Genomic DNA, 15,007 nt, shown 5'->3' with positions numbered 1-15,007 from the left:
TTCATGTCATGGTCTCTTTCTGGTAAAGGTAAAGGGACCCCTGACCATTAGGTCCAGTCGTGACCGACTCTGGGGTTGCGGCGCTCATCTCGCTTTATTAGCCAAGGGAGCTGGCGTACAGCTTCTGGGTCATGGGGCCAGCATGACTAAGCCACTTCTGGTGAACCAGAGCAGCGCACAGAAACGCCGTTTACCTTCCTGCAGGAGCAGTAACTATTTATCTACTTGCACTTTGATGTGCTTTTGAACTGCTAGGTGGGCAGGAGCCGGGACCAAGCAACGGAACTCCCGCTGGGCTCCCAAGGCTTGCGGAGAGCTGCCCGAGGCCCGAAGCCTGGGGCGCGCTGAGTAGCACTCCCCGGGTTTTGGGCTGCAGGCTGCTGTCTGCAAGCCTTGGGAGCCCGGCGGGAAGTCGAGCCGGGCTCCCCAGGCTTGCGGAGAGCTGCCCGAAGCCTGGGGCGCGCTCCGCTCCCCAGGTTTTGGGCTGCAGGCTGCTGTCCGCAAGCCTTGGGAGCCCAGCGGGAACTCGCAAGGGCTCCCAAGGCTTGCGGATAGCTTCCTGAAGCCTGGAAAGCGAGAGGGGTCAGTGCGCACCGACCCCTCTCGCTCTCCAGGCTTCAGCGAAAGCCTGCATTCACCCCATAGGACGCATACACATTTCCCCTTCATTTTTGGAGGAGAAAAAGTGCGTCCTATAGGGTGAAAAATACGGTAATTTGTATGTTATGTTACATAGTTTGTAGGTACATCATGTTTGTTTAATTTAGAGTATACATGGCTGGCAAAGCCTGGTTGGGCGAAACAAGGTATTATCCCAGAATCCTTGTTGTGCCATACCTTCAAGTTTTCCATCTGATCTGATATCTACATACAATGCATGTTAGACTCCTCAAAGCAGCGATACGTGGAACATTATAAAATAAGCATACCATATTGTGGTTATTGCCAATATGCCACTTTAGGAACCGAATGGACTTTATCCCCTGACCATTCATTGGACTTTAATTTCTCTTGATATGTTCTGTTTGCATGATGTGTTGGTCTATGGAATTACACTTTGTGAGATATTGTATGTTGAATTGTGTTTGAAATAGAAGTTACATAGTCAAAAACAGCCTATTACGTTGTGTGTGTTGTAACCAGGATTGTATTTACGTAACCTAAGGTTTAGTAGTATTTTCCATTAGCTAGGCCATCATAAGTTTGGACAAGGAAACTCTTGAAAGTATAATAAGCTATAGTAGAGTGTCAGTTTGTGGTGCTCTTGTGTATGTTTGCATACGTCTTATTATCTGCATGCTTACTCATGAGTGAACTCCATTCTGTTTAATGAGGCTTTCCCCATGTGTTTTAGGCTTGCGTTAGTGAGTCATCCTTGTTTTTGGTGCTTGAGCAAGGGCTCGCTGTGTGCGGGCCTGGAGGATCAAGCTGCCCCTTGAGATGTGCTCAGAGGGGAGTAGAGCAAGGGCTTGTCTCAGTCAGCTGGCTGGCTGGCTCTTCCTGGCCCTGTCACTCAGCCACCCCCCAGTCCTGATGCCTGGGCATATTTATAGCCATGACCTGTCCCCTCGACTCAGCTGCTGGCTCTCATCTGCGGTGGGAGGGAAGGGAGGGGCCCCCCTTCTTAGCCTCTGCCCTCCTCCTCTCTGCTTTTCCTGTGCTTGGTAGGAACCTGTAGCTGCTCCTAGAGCCTGGGAGGCTCTTTGTGTAGAAACTGTCCCCCTCCTGTTGCTGGCAGTGCTGAAAATAGAGAAGGTAGACAATCCCTGGGCTTGTTTGGTTGGGGAGGAAATTGGGGAGTGGGTTCTTGGGGAGTGATTGGGAAGGGGATTAATTGGACAGGGGGCTGCTTTGGGATACAAAATGTCTTTCTTTCAGTGTGCTGCTTGCTGGGTGTGAGGGGCTATTTTTAGCCAGGTATGAAGAAGGCCTGGAGGAACACGAGGGGCCATCAAATGGCTGGAGCTGATCCCTTCAGCATATGGCTGTGTGTGCGCACACATCATAGGATCATATATGTTGAGCAAGACATGATTTAAGTGGGCAGGAATGTTCATTTATTGATTCTCTGAATTATCTATTCATCAGAAGTGAGCTCCAGGCACTGATGAAACTAGGAGCATCCTGTTAGGTAGGGATGGAAAATTCATTTTCTGAATATTGATTGTTTTTGCAAAGGTGGCATTGAGGCCCCTTCTGGAACCAAGACATTTTGTGAAGAGTGCCAGTGTGGTATAGTTGCTTAGAGTGCCACCAGGGTTCAAATTGCCATGGAGCTCACTGGGTGACCTTGAAGGTCAGCCACACTGAAGTCTCTCAGTCCTAACCTACCTCACAGGGTTGTTGTGGAGATTAAATGAGGAGTTCCTTGGGGGGGGGGGGAAGAAGGATAGAAATGCAATAAATACATAATCTAGGAACTGACAAAGATGGAGAGAGCAAGATCTAAAGCGTGACAATGAAAAAAAAATCCTGATGCAAGTTTTAATCTGCTTTTAGTGTTAACATTGCTTTAACTTTTTGGAAGTCTTAAATTATTGTTGTTAATATTGTTCTTTTCATTGATATTTTTAAGTTGTCTTTTTTTGGAAACTGTTTTGAGGTTGTTGTTTTACAATCAAACCATGTTTAAATTTTATGAAAATAAAATAAAAATAAAAATCCCAGAAGCCCAACTTGGTGGGATGAAAGAATGTTTCCTTTTAAAGAATTCAAATGGGGGGACTGTAATGGTGGTGTTTACTTACTCATTGATAGGAAATGCAGAATCATAGAATCATAGAATCATAGAGTTGGAAGAGACCACAAGGGCCATCGAGTCCAACCCCCTGCCAAGCAGGAAACACCATCAGAGCACTCCTGACATATGGTTGTCAAGCCTCTGCTTAAAGACCTCCAAAGAAGGAGACTCCACCACACTCCTTGGCAGCAAATTCCACTGTCGAACAGCTCTTACTGTCAGGAAGTTCTTCCTAATGTTTAGGTGGAATCTTCTTTCTTGTAGTTTGGATCCATTGCTCCGTGTCCGCTTCTCTGGAGCAGCAGAAAACAACCTTTCTCCCTCCTCTATGTGACATCCTTTTATATATTTGAACATGGCTATCATATCACCCCTTAACCTCCTCTTCTCCAGGTTAAACATGCCCAGCTCCCTTAGCTGTTCCTTTTTTTAAAAAAAAGAATATTTATTAACGTTTTCAAAATAATACAAAACAAAACAAAAGAAACACACAAAAAATAACAAGAATACAAAAATGCAAAATTAAAAACAATTAAAAACAAGTACAATTTCCATTCCTTATTTTCTATTAACTTATTTCCCAGACCTCCTCTCACCTCCCCTTTTTGTATTCCAATTCAAATTATTAACTCAGCAAATCCTTGTGTAACTTATTATAACTTATTATAGCTTATTTCTCAATTACATTGCAGCTGGTAACTACTTAGTTTCTGTCCAACATCATTCTAACATCCATTAATTTTACAATGCTTCTGTAAATAGTCTTTAAATTTCTTCCGATCTTCTTCCGCCGACTCTTTTCCCTGGTCTCGGATTCTGCCAGTCATTTCTGCTAGTCCCTTATAGTCTATCACCTTCATCTGCCATTCTTCCAGAGTGGGTAGTTCTTGTGTCTTCCAGTACTTTGCAATAAGTATTCTTGCTGCTGTTGTTGCATACATAAAAAATGTTCTATCATTCTTTGGCATCAATTGGCCGACCATGCCCAGGAGAAAGGCCTCTGGTTTCTTCAGAAAGGTATATTTAAATACCTTTTTCAGTTCATTATAGATCATTTCCCAGAAAGCCTTAATCTTTGGGCACGTCCACCAAAGGTGAAAGAATGTACCTTCATTTTCTTTACATTTCCAACATTTATTATCGGGCAAATGATAAATTTTTGCAAGCTTGACTGGGGTCATGTACCACCTGTAAATCATTTTCATAATATTCTCTCTTAAGGCATTACATGCCGTAAATTTCATACCTGTGGTCCATAACTGTTCCCAGTCAGCAAACATAATGTTATGTCCAACATCTTGTGCCCATTTAATCATAGTAGATTTCACCGTTTCATCCTGAGTGTTCCATTTCAACAGCAAGTTATACATCTTTGACAAAATCTTAGTTTTAGGTTCTAACAGCTCTGTTTCTAATTTTGATTTTTCCACCTGGAAGCCTCTTGTCCAAATTATATGCCTCCATTATCTGGTAATATGATTTTTGAATGCTTTATGTGCTTTAACCTTGTCATACCACAAATATGCGTGCCACCCAAAAACGTTAAAACCTTCTAAATCCAAAATGTCTGTGTTCTCAAGGAGTAGCCATTCTTTCAACCAGCAAAATGTTGCTGATTCATAGTAAAGTTTAAAGTCCGGCAGGGCAAATCCCCCCCTTTCCTTTGCATCAGTTAATATCTTAAATTTTATTCTGGGCTTTTTGCCCTGCCAGACAAATCTAGAGATATCTTTCTGCCACTTCTTGAAACAGTCCATTTTGTCCACAATTTGCAATGTTTGAAACAGAAACAACATTCTAGGCAGTACATTTATTTTTATAACTGCAATTTGACCCAACAAGAAAAGCTTCAAATTTGACCAAATTTCTAAATCTTTTTTCACTTCCATCCAACATTTTTCATAATTATCTTTAAATAAATTCACATTTTTGCTGTCATATTAACCCCCAAATATTTCACTTTCTTAACTACAGTCAAACCTGTCTCATTCTGAAACCTTTCTTTTTCAATTGGTGTTAGATTTTTCTCTAAAACCTTAGTTTTTGATTTGTTTAATTTAAATCCTGCCACTTGACCAAATTCTTGAATTAAGTCTAAAACCCTTTTTGTACTAGATTCTGGCTCCTGTAGCGTCAAAACTAGGTCATCTGCAAATGCTCTCAATTTGTATTGTTTAACTCCGACCTGAATACCTTTAACCAACCGGTCCCTTCTAACCATGTTCAGCAGGACCTCCAGGACCGATATAAAAAGCAATGGAGAGATTGGGCACCCCTGTCGTGTCCCTTTTTCTATCTTAAATTCTTCCGTAACTACATTGTTTACAATTAGTTTAGCTTTCTGTTCAGAGTATATTGCACCTATACCATTTTCAAAACCTTGTCCTACCCCCATCCCCTGTAGATTCTTTTTCATAAAACTCCAAGAAATATTGTCAAAAGCTTTCTCCGCATCCACAAATATCAAAACTGCTTTAGTATTTATGTTGACTTCTAATTTTTCCAAGATATCAATTATATTCCTCAAATTATCAGACAGATGTCTTCCCGGGAGAAAGCCCGCTTGATCTTTGTGAATCTCTTCCATCAATACTTTTTTCAATCTTTTGGCCAAAATATCAGCAAAAATTTTGTAATCCACATTTAGCAACGATATAGGGCGGTAGTTCTTGAGTTGAGTCTTTTCAGTCTCTGTTTTCGGTATAAGTGTGATATAGGCCTCTTTCCACGACTCTGGCGCCCTTTTCCCTTCCAAAATTTTGTTGCAGACTTCCTTTAATGGCTGTAAAAAGCACTCCTTCAATGATTTGTAATACCTGGAAGTCAGCCCATCTGGTCCTGGAGACTTGCCCAATTGCATGTTTTGAATGGCACCTTCTACTTCATGTTCCGATATTTTATGGTTATTTACTTTCTTGGGAGATTTTTTGTAATCCATTTAACTTTAAAAAACGTTCTATGTCCATTTCTTTCTGTGGCCCTTGTGAATATAATTGTTTAAAGTATTTCTGAAAGCAATTTCTAATCTCAGTTGGATTGTGTATGTTTTTTCCTTCCACTTCTAGGTTTGTAATAGTATTTAATTTATGTCTTTTCCTCATTTGCCAAGCCAACAGTTTCCCACATTTATTCGCTGATTCAAATGTCTTTTGCCTCATTTGTTTAATTTTCCATTCTATTTCTTGATTCATCAATTCCATATATTGTGTTTGATATAGTTTTATTTCTCTCAGAATCTCCTGGGACTTTGGTTTTGCTCTCAATTTCTTCTCCCGTCTTTTATTTTCTCCAAAATTTTATCGTTCCTCATAAGGCATCGTTTCCAGGCCTTTGACCATTTTGGTTGCCCTCCTCTGGACACGTTCCAGTTTGTCAGTGTCCTTCTTGAACTGTGGTGTCCAGAACTGGACACAGTACTCCAGGTAAGGTCTGATCAGGGCAGAATACAGTGGCACTATTACTTCCATTGATCTAGATGCTATACTCCTATTGATGCAGCCCAGAATTGCACTGGCTTTTTTAGCTGCCGTGTCACACTGTTGGCTCATGTCAAGTTTGTGGTCAACCAAGACTCCTAGATCCTTTTCACATGTACTGCTCTCAAGCCAGGTGTCACCCATCTTGTATTTCTGCCTCTCCTTCCCCCCCCCCAAGTGCAATACTTTACATTTCTCCCTGTTAAAATTCATCTTGTTTGTTTTGGCCCAGTTCTCTAATCTGTCAAGGTCGTTTTGAAGTGTGATCCTGTCCTCTGGGGTGTTAGCCACCCCTCCCAGTTTGGTGTCATCTGCAAATTTGATCAGGATGCCCTTGAGTCCATCATCCAAGTCGTTGATAAAGATGTTGAATAAGACCGGGCCCAAGACAGAACCCTGTGGCACCCCACTAGTCACTCTTCTCCAGGATGAAGAGGAACCATTGATGAGCACCCTTTGGGTTCGGTCAGTCAGCCTGTTACAAATCCACTGAGTGGTAGCATAGTTAAGACCGCATTTTACCAGCTTCTTTACAAGAATATCATGGGGCACCTTGTCAAATGCCTTGCTGAAATCAAGGTAGGCTACATCCACTGTGTTCCCTTCATCTACCAGGCTTGTAATTCTGTCAAATTTCGCTTAACGCCACTCACACAGAGAGCTCTCAGCAGCAGGAAACGGCCATGGATTTGTGTGGAGAAGGCCCTACCAGGAAATCCATGGTGTGAGGAAAGCTAAGAATCTGAAAATTTGTAACCATTTTATGGAGAGAGCAAAAGAGGTCCCTTGTGCTTCAAACAGCTGCATAAGTCAGAAACTGAAAGGTGAAGCTATTCCTGGTATGGAGGTGCAATGGTGGGAAAAGCTTCATCTAGGTGCATGCACCTGTGTATATGTATGTGAAAGGCAATGGGGCAAAGAGGCCATGACCCTGAAGGAGGGAGCCAAGTGGGTAGGGGGGTGGCGGGTGAAGTCATCTCATGGGCATTGCGCTTTGAGTGGCGTATTTCATTTTAAGCACAGTATACAGTAATTACTGCATTGCAGGGGGTTGGAATAAATGAGAACATGAGACTCTAAATCTCACAGTTGTGGGTTGGAGCCCCATGTTGGGCAAAAGATTCCTGCATTGCAGGGGGTTGGACTAGATGACCCCTATGATTCCTTCCAACTCTACAACTCTGTGCTTCTACTTTTTCCGTAGTTGTCTCATTGCTCCTATTGAGACAGAAACTGGAGAGAATGTTAACAGCATTACATTGACTAAGAATAATAGAATTGTAGAGTTGGAAGGGACCCCAGAGTCACCTTACTAGGTGCAATGCAGGAATCTCAACTAAAGCATCCATGCCAGGTGGCCATCCAACCTCTGATTAAAAACCCCCAAGGAAGGAGAGTCCACAGCCTCTCCTTCCTTGAGGGAGATCGTTCAGCTGTTGACCAGAAGGTCTTTCTGATGTTTACTCAGAATCTCCTCTCTTGTAACTTGAAGCCATTAGTTTGAGTCCTACCCTATGAGTCTCCTTGAAGAGATCCTATTCTGCTTTCCTTGTTTTTCAGAAAGGACCCACCATGGTGTAGGGCATGTGGAGATGTGCTTTGCTCAGGGTTAGAAAGCCCTTTAAAGCAGGAGTCGGAAGCCTTTTTTAGCCCAATGGGCACCTTCCAAAGTGCACCCTCCAAAGGGCTGCATGCCAGCAGTGGTGGTGGGGCTGGGGCCCATAGGAAAAAAAAGGGTGACTCCACTAGGTAACCACTCAAAAGCCAAAGGTTCCTAAACATAAACACCCTTCCCTATTTATTAATGTGATAAGAGGCAGTGTTGTGTAGTGGTTAGAGTATTGGACCAGGATCCAGGAGACCAGGGTTCAAACTCTCCCCCTTGACCATGAAGCTCACTGAGTGACCTTGGACCAGTCCTTGCTTCTCTCAGCCTAACCTACCTCGCATGGTTGTTATGAGGATAAAATGGGGAGACGGGGAATGGTACAAGCCACCTAGGAGGAAAAAAGTGGGATATAAATGCAATAAATAAATATTATCCATCCAGGCATGATCAGAGCTCAAGGGGGCATTCCGGCCAGCCAGAAGCAGGGGAGGGGATGGGCCTGAGGAAGGGCCAAGCCTGGGGAACAATCCTCCAGGCCTGAGCTTCCCTGTGCCTGCTTTTTGAGACAGCTTGGCTACTGGGAAAATGACTTGACCAAAATTTCAGAGAGTCTCTGGTGTTCAGGGTTAAGGCAAATAAATAATGGTCTTTCAAGTGTTGAAAGCATGTTGCCCTTCATAATCTTTAACAGCTTTAACATCTTTAACAGTATAAGTATTATGGGAGAGGGGCCATAGCTCAGTGCTAGAGCACCTGCTTTGCACACAGAAGCTCTCCAGTTCAATCCCTGACAGCTCCAGATGGGGCTGGGAATGTCCTCTGCCTGAAACCCTGGATTTCTATGGGGTTTAAGGCGGGGATTTTCCCTGGATCCTACCTGGAGCTGGCAGAGATTGAACTGCAGTCCTTTCTTCTGCATGCAAAGCAGATGCTCTGCCACTGAACGACTGCCCCATAGGAAAGAAGGATCTGCAAACCATGTCTTTCTTCATAGATTCCTGGTAAGGAAATGTGCTTTTGATTTGCTCCCTGGCTAGACTTTGATCAAACTGACTTGTAGGCAACAATTCTCCATGGTTGTTAGTCACCCATCTGCAAGAAGACAGTCCAGGTTGCTTTCTGGAAAAGGTGCTTGAGCTGACTGCAGTTTCTATAGCTAGGAGTCCCTGGAATGATCAGATTTCTCCTGAAAGTCCATCCCTGTGGAATCCAGCCAGCCAGGGCATGTCCAGGTGGCTCCAATTTCAGGGTTTCAGGTGCTTCTGATCCTTCCTGGCAGATGTGCTGAGCTCTGCAGCCCTGGGTGATTTTTACACTGGGCCACACAGATTGGATCAACAAAGGGTGCAATGGCGGTAATAGGGGTAGACTGCTTGGGGTAAGTGGAGGCAAAATATGCTGGCTTTTCTGTGGTTGTGTGATGCTATAGCACTGAGTTTGGCAATGTGTGGAGCCACTGGATAGCACATGCTTTTCTTCTCCTTGGACATTTTGCCAAAGACGCAGGTATGACTAACTCAAATGCACGTCGGAGCTGCTGTTCTAGGTCGGTCTAGCTCAGCAACATGGCAATCAAGGACAGTGGATTAATATCTTAAAGATAGTAAGCTGTGCTGGTTGGGACTTATGGCAGCTGTAGTCCAAAGCATCTGGGAAACAAAAGGCTGTTGTTGTTGACAATACTGAACTGGATGGGCATAAGACAGCTTCCTGCAAGAGACCTTTGGGGACAGAGGGATGGACAACAGACAAAACAAGTTGCAGGAACTGTGGTGATACTTACAGGAGCTGTAGAGAGAAGGAGGCAACTCCCAAGCCTTCTCTTAGGGCTGGCTGGTTTTAGGAGGAAAGATCAGATGCTTTGCTCTAGTCCTAATTCCATTGTTAGGTGACTCAATCTGCAGATCCTTAGTCCCAAAGCAGGGGCTGCATGGATGAAGCTGTGGGTAAGGAACGTTCTACATTTGCCTGTCAAAGCAATGATGGCTGTTAGTGGTTTGAACACGTTTGGGTGGGGAGATCAAGTGAAAGAGGGGGTCTGGGTCCAAAAGAGGTGGAAATATAGATCTGACCCATGGGTGGGTAATTAACAAAAGAATCAGCTGGGTGTCTAGATTCAAAAATGGGGATTTGCACACTCTTCAGTGGGAGAGAGCCTCCAGATTTAAAAACACTCTCAGAGTTAACAGCAGCCACATAGTGTGGAATATAGGTTGTTAAACCCTTTTGCATATCCCATTTAGTCTGCCTTAAGATGCTTGCCCCTCCTCTCTACCCCTCTAGCAATAAACAGACCATACACTGTTAAGTATGTTTAAAATTATTTTCTTACTAAATCCAAAGGTCTGGTTCATCCGTTATTCCATGCAGCAGCAAGGAGCACACAGATAGATTACTATTGGGTTTAAAATACAGCACAAAGTTTCAAACATGCAGTCTGAACTTTGGAGCAAGTTCAGACATGCCCATCCTACTTGGTTACATGAGGAAAGGAAATAGAAGACACTTCACTTCCTCCCTTGTGGGAGTGAGGGGCCATGACCTAGCTGAGTCTAGGAAAAAGAACTCTGCTGTTAACCCCTTCATGCACTAACTAGCGCTCATGCATAGTTATGTTTGTCTGCAATCTCTCACAACTCTGAAATATGCTCTCTCTAGATTTGGGAAGGTCTGCTTCTGTTTATCATAGCAGGAGCCCAGCAGATCGGACTAGAGGCTCTCATCTTGTCCTCACAGGGACTAACCAGATCCCACTGGGAAAAAGGAAGCTGTGAGCACAACAGCATTCCCAGCACCTGTGATTTCCAGCAAGTGGGATTCAGAGACATGTTGCCCCTGTTTCTAGATGTAGTGCATAGCCAGACCATTTGGATCCCTTCCAGTCCGGATTCAGGCCTCATCATGGGGCTGAAACTGCCTTGGTGGTGCTGGTTGATGATCTCTGGCAGGCTAGGGACAAAGGTGAAAGCTGTTTCCTAGTTCTGCTGGATTTCTCAGTGGCCTTTGATACAATTGACCATGACATCCTTCTAGAGGAGCTGGAAGCTGGGGGCACTGTTATACAGTGGTTCTGCTCCTTCCTCCTGGGCTGTGTCCAGAAAGTGGTTTTGGGGGATGAGTGTTTAGACCCCTGGACTCTCACTTGTGGGATGCTTCAGGGTTCTGTCCTTTCCCCCTTGCTTTTTAACATCTATATGAAGTCGCTGAGAGAGATCATAAGGAGGTTTGGGCTGGGTGTTCATCAGTATGCGGATGATACCCTGCTCTATCTCTCTTCTAAATCAGAACCAGTGAAGGTGATGAAGGTCCTGTGTGAGTGTCTGGAGGCAGTTGGAAGATTGATGGTGGCTAACAGATTGAGGTTAAATCCTGACAAGACAGAAGTACTGTTTTGGGGGGACAGGGGGTGGACATGTTTGGGGGATTCCCTGGCTCTGAATGGGGTAACTGTGTCCCTGAAGACCAGGTGCGCAGCCTGGAAATCATTTTGGACTCACAGCTGTCCATGGAGGCGCAGGTCAATTCTGTGTCCAGGGCAGCTGTCTATCTGTCTATCTGGTATGCAGGCTGAGACCCTATCTGCCTGCGGACTATCTCGCCAGAGTGGTGAATGCTCTAGTTATCTCCCACTTGGACTACTGCAATGCACTCTCTTCTACCTTTGAATGTGACCTGGAAACTACAACTAATCCAGAATGTGGCAGCTAGACTGGTGACTGGGAGTGACTGCCGAGATCATATACCACCGGTCCTGAAATACCTTCATTGGCTCCCACTACGTTTCTGAGCACAATTCAAAGTGTTGGTAAAAGGTAAAGGACCCCTGGCAGTTAAGTCCAGTCGTGAACGACTCTGGGGTTGCGGCTCATCTCGCTTTACTGGCTGAGGGAACTGACGTTTGTCCACAGACAGTTTTTCTGGGTCATGTGGCCAGCATGACTAAGCCACTTCTGGCGAAACCAGAGCAGTGCACGGAAACGCTGTTTACCTTCCTGGTGCGGTACCTATTTATTTACTTGCACTTTGACATGCTTTCGAACTGCTAGGTGGGCAGGAGCAGGGACCGAGCAACGGGAGCTCACCCTGGCACAGGGATTCGAACCACTGACCTTCCAATCGGCAAGCCCTAGGCTCTGGTTTAGACCACAGCACGACCCACGTCCCATAAAGTGTTGGTGCTGACCTTTAAAGCCCTAAACGGGGCCTGTAAGACAAAGTTGTTCCGCCTGGCCTTTGGCTTGGAGTCAATTTGATTCCCTCCCCTCTTTCTTTTTTCCTTTCACCTCCTGTGATGAGGCTGCATTTTAACGTTTTAATGTTGTATTTTAATCTTGTTTTTAAGTTGTATTCATTCAACTTGTTTTTATTATTGGTTGTTACCAACCAACCAACCAACCAACCAACTAAGTATTAACTAACTAACCAACCAACCAACCAACCAACCAGCCATCTCCATTAATTTCATTGTGCCAACATTGGCATACAGCACAATATTATTTAATTTTCTTGATATATTTCTTGCACTATAAAGTGTATTCTGTATTCTAAACAGAGCAAAAATAACCTAATATAGATTGCATAGAAAAGTTGCAATATTCCAAAATCCAAAAATCATGCCTGCCCATTTGTTTTAATCTATTTACATTTTTGTACCCCTGCCTTTTCTCAGATAGGGCTGAAAGCAGCATACATAAAGCAAAACACCCCTCCCCCAATTAATAATGAAATCAACAATTTTCAATATATGAAAAGCATAAGAGAAAACTATAGGGTTGTGCACAGATAAGATATTTACCTCCAAACTCACTTTCCTGAGTCTGGTGACAGAGGCAAAACTTGGATGTCTTCCTCATTTACTGCAAGGTGGAAATCAAGAGAAGCCTTTCATTTTTTGTGCGTATTTTTGCAGAATTGGATGAAATTTTCCAGCATAGCAGTCTGTTCAGAGGGGGAAGAGCCTGCAAAATTTCAGCCAAAGAGATGCATTTTCTTTTTGTACTAAGTACCGTTAAAGTTTGAGTGTTTAAAAGAACGATTTATTGCTCTTCTTTGTGCGCAATTTGCCTGAATGTGACATCCCCCCATCTCCCCCCTCCCCCCCAAATGTCTCAACAAATGAAACTGATTTGTAAAAATGTTACATGGAAAAAATGTCCACGTGTAGAGTCGTCTCTTGTGTTGTTGGAAAAGCGTGTTTGTGATGACCAGCTTGTTCTCTTGACAGAACTCTATTAGCCTTTGCCCTGCTTTGTTTTGCTCTCCAAGGCCAAACTTGCCAGTTGTTCCTTTTATCTCTTGATTCCCTACTTTAGCATTCCAATCCCCTATAATGAGAAGAACATCCTTCTTTGGTGTCACTTCAATAAGGTGTTGTAAGTCTTCATAGAATTGGTCAATTTCAGTTTCTTCAGCACCAGTAGTTGGTGCATAAACTTGGATTACTGTTATGTTAAAAGGTCTGCCTTGGATTCGTATCGAGATCATTCTATCATTTTTGAGATTGCATCCCAGTACAGCTTTTGCCACTCTTTTGTTGACTATGATGGCCACTCCATTTCTTTTGTGGGTTTCTTGCCCACAGTAGTAGATATGATGGTCATCCGAACTGAATTCGCCCATTCCCGTCCATTTTAGTTCACTGATGCCCAGGATGTCAATATTTATTCTTGCCATCTCATTTTTGACCACCTCCAAGTTTCCCAGGTTCATGGTTCATACATTCCAGGTTCCTATGCAATATTTTTCTTTACAGCATTGGACTTTCCTTTCGCTTCCAGGCATATCCGCAACTGAGCGTCCTTTCGGCTTTGGCCCAGCCGCTTCATCAGCTCTGGATCTACTTGTACTTGTCCTCCGCTCTTCCCCAGTGGCATGTTGGACGCCTTCCGACCTGAGGGGCTCATCTTCCAGCGTCATAACTTTTATATGCCTGTTGTCTTTGTCCATGGAGTTTTCTTGGCAGGGATACTGGAGTGGCTTGCCGGTTCCTCCTCCAGGTGGATCACGTTTGGTCAAAACTCTCCACTATGACCTGTTCATCTTGGGTGCCCTGCTCGGCATAGTTCATAGCTTCTCTGAGTTCCTCAAGCCCCTTCGCCACGGCAAGGCAGTGATCCATGAAGGGGATCCCTCCATTATTACATTCCAATCGTGGGACTTATCCCACCAGGTTTCAGTGATGCCTATTATGTCATATTTAGTTTGCTGTACCAAGAGCTCAAGCTCATCTTGTTTATTTCCCATGCTTTGCGCATTAGTGTACAGACATTGAAGTCCATTAATCATTCCCCCGTGTCTCTTATTTAAGGATTTTTTCCTCCCACCACTAGGTCTGCGTGCTGTTTGCTCCATTTGGTCTATGACTTTTGGATGATCATCTTCATCAATTGATAGACTTCTACCTTCAGGAGCACTGTCTCCCTCCCCCACATTAGTCAGTTTAAAGCCCTCCTGATGAGGTTTCTGAGATTTTTTGCAAAAACATTCCTCCCAACCATTGTGAGGTGCAGCTTGCCAGAAGTCCATCTTTAAGAAACTGCAGTCCGTGATCTAAGAATCCAAACCATTCCTGTTTACACCATTTGCGAAGCCAGTTGTTTACTTCCACTATTTTTCCCTCTCTCCCTGGGCCACGTCGTTCAACTGGGAGGACAGATGAGATGACAATTTGTGCATTTAATTGCTTCAATTTCTTGCCCAGAGCCTCGTAATCTCTTTTGATCTTCTGGAGGCTATTGCTTGCAGTGTCATTGGTTCCCACATGAACCAAGAGGAAGGGGTATTTGTCAGTGGGTTTTATGATTCCTTGCAGTCGTTCAGTTACATCTTGGATCTTAGCCCCAGGGAGACAGCACACTTCCTGAGACATCTTGTCAGGCCCACAGATCATTGCTTCTGTTCCCCTCAGTAGGGAATCCCCTATCACCGCTACGCGCCTCCTCTTAGGTCTGGTCGGGGTTCTTCCGTGAGCTGTCTGTTCCAAGGTCGCCTGCACATTCCCTGAGGACTGACTTTGCTGCTCGTCTTCATATACCTGATCGACTGTAATGAGGGAGAGATCCTCAAATGGAGTCAGCTCTTCGTCTTCCATGCTAGGGGAGAGGACCTCAAAGCGATTGTGTATTTTTAAACAATCAGAGCGAACCCTGGGCCTCCTACTTCTTTGAGTCACGTTTCTCCATA

General features: G+C 44.1%; 1 protein-coding gene across 1 annotated transcript in view; it reads left to right on the top strand.

Annotated features, from left to right (window-relative positions):
- Positions 1 to 756: 756 nt before the first annotated feature.
- The window catches only part of MYO18B (myosin XVIIIB), a 276,767-nt gene continuing 262,516 nt past the window's right edge, over positions 757 to 15,007 (top strand). The window contains exons 1-2 of the mRNA XM_083717843.1: positions 757 to 1,334; positions 1,370 to 1,755. The gene's annotated coding sequence lies outside the window, so the exon portion shown is untranslated. The remainder of the gene's footprint in view (positions 1,335 to 1,369; positions 1,756 to 15,007) is intronic.

The sequence above is a fragment of the Podarcis gaigeae genome (assembly GCF_964106915.1).
Source record: "Podarcis gaigeae genome assembly, chromosome: 16".
Taxonomy (NCBI): Eukaryota; Metazoa; Chordata; class Lepidosauria; order Squamata; family Lacertidae; genus Podarcis; species Podarcis gaigeae.
This window is presented reverse-complemented; position numbering and strand designations above follow the sequence as displayed.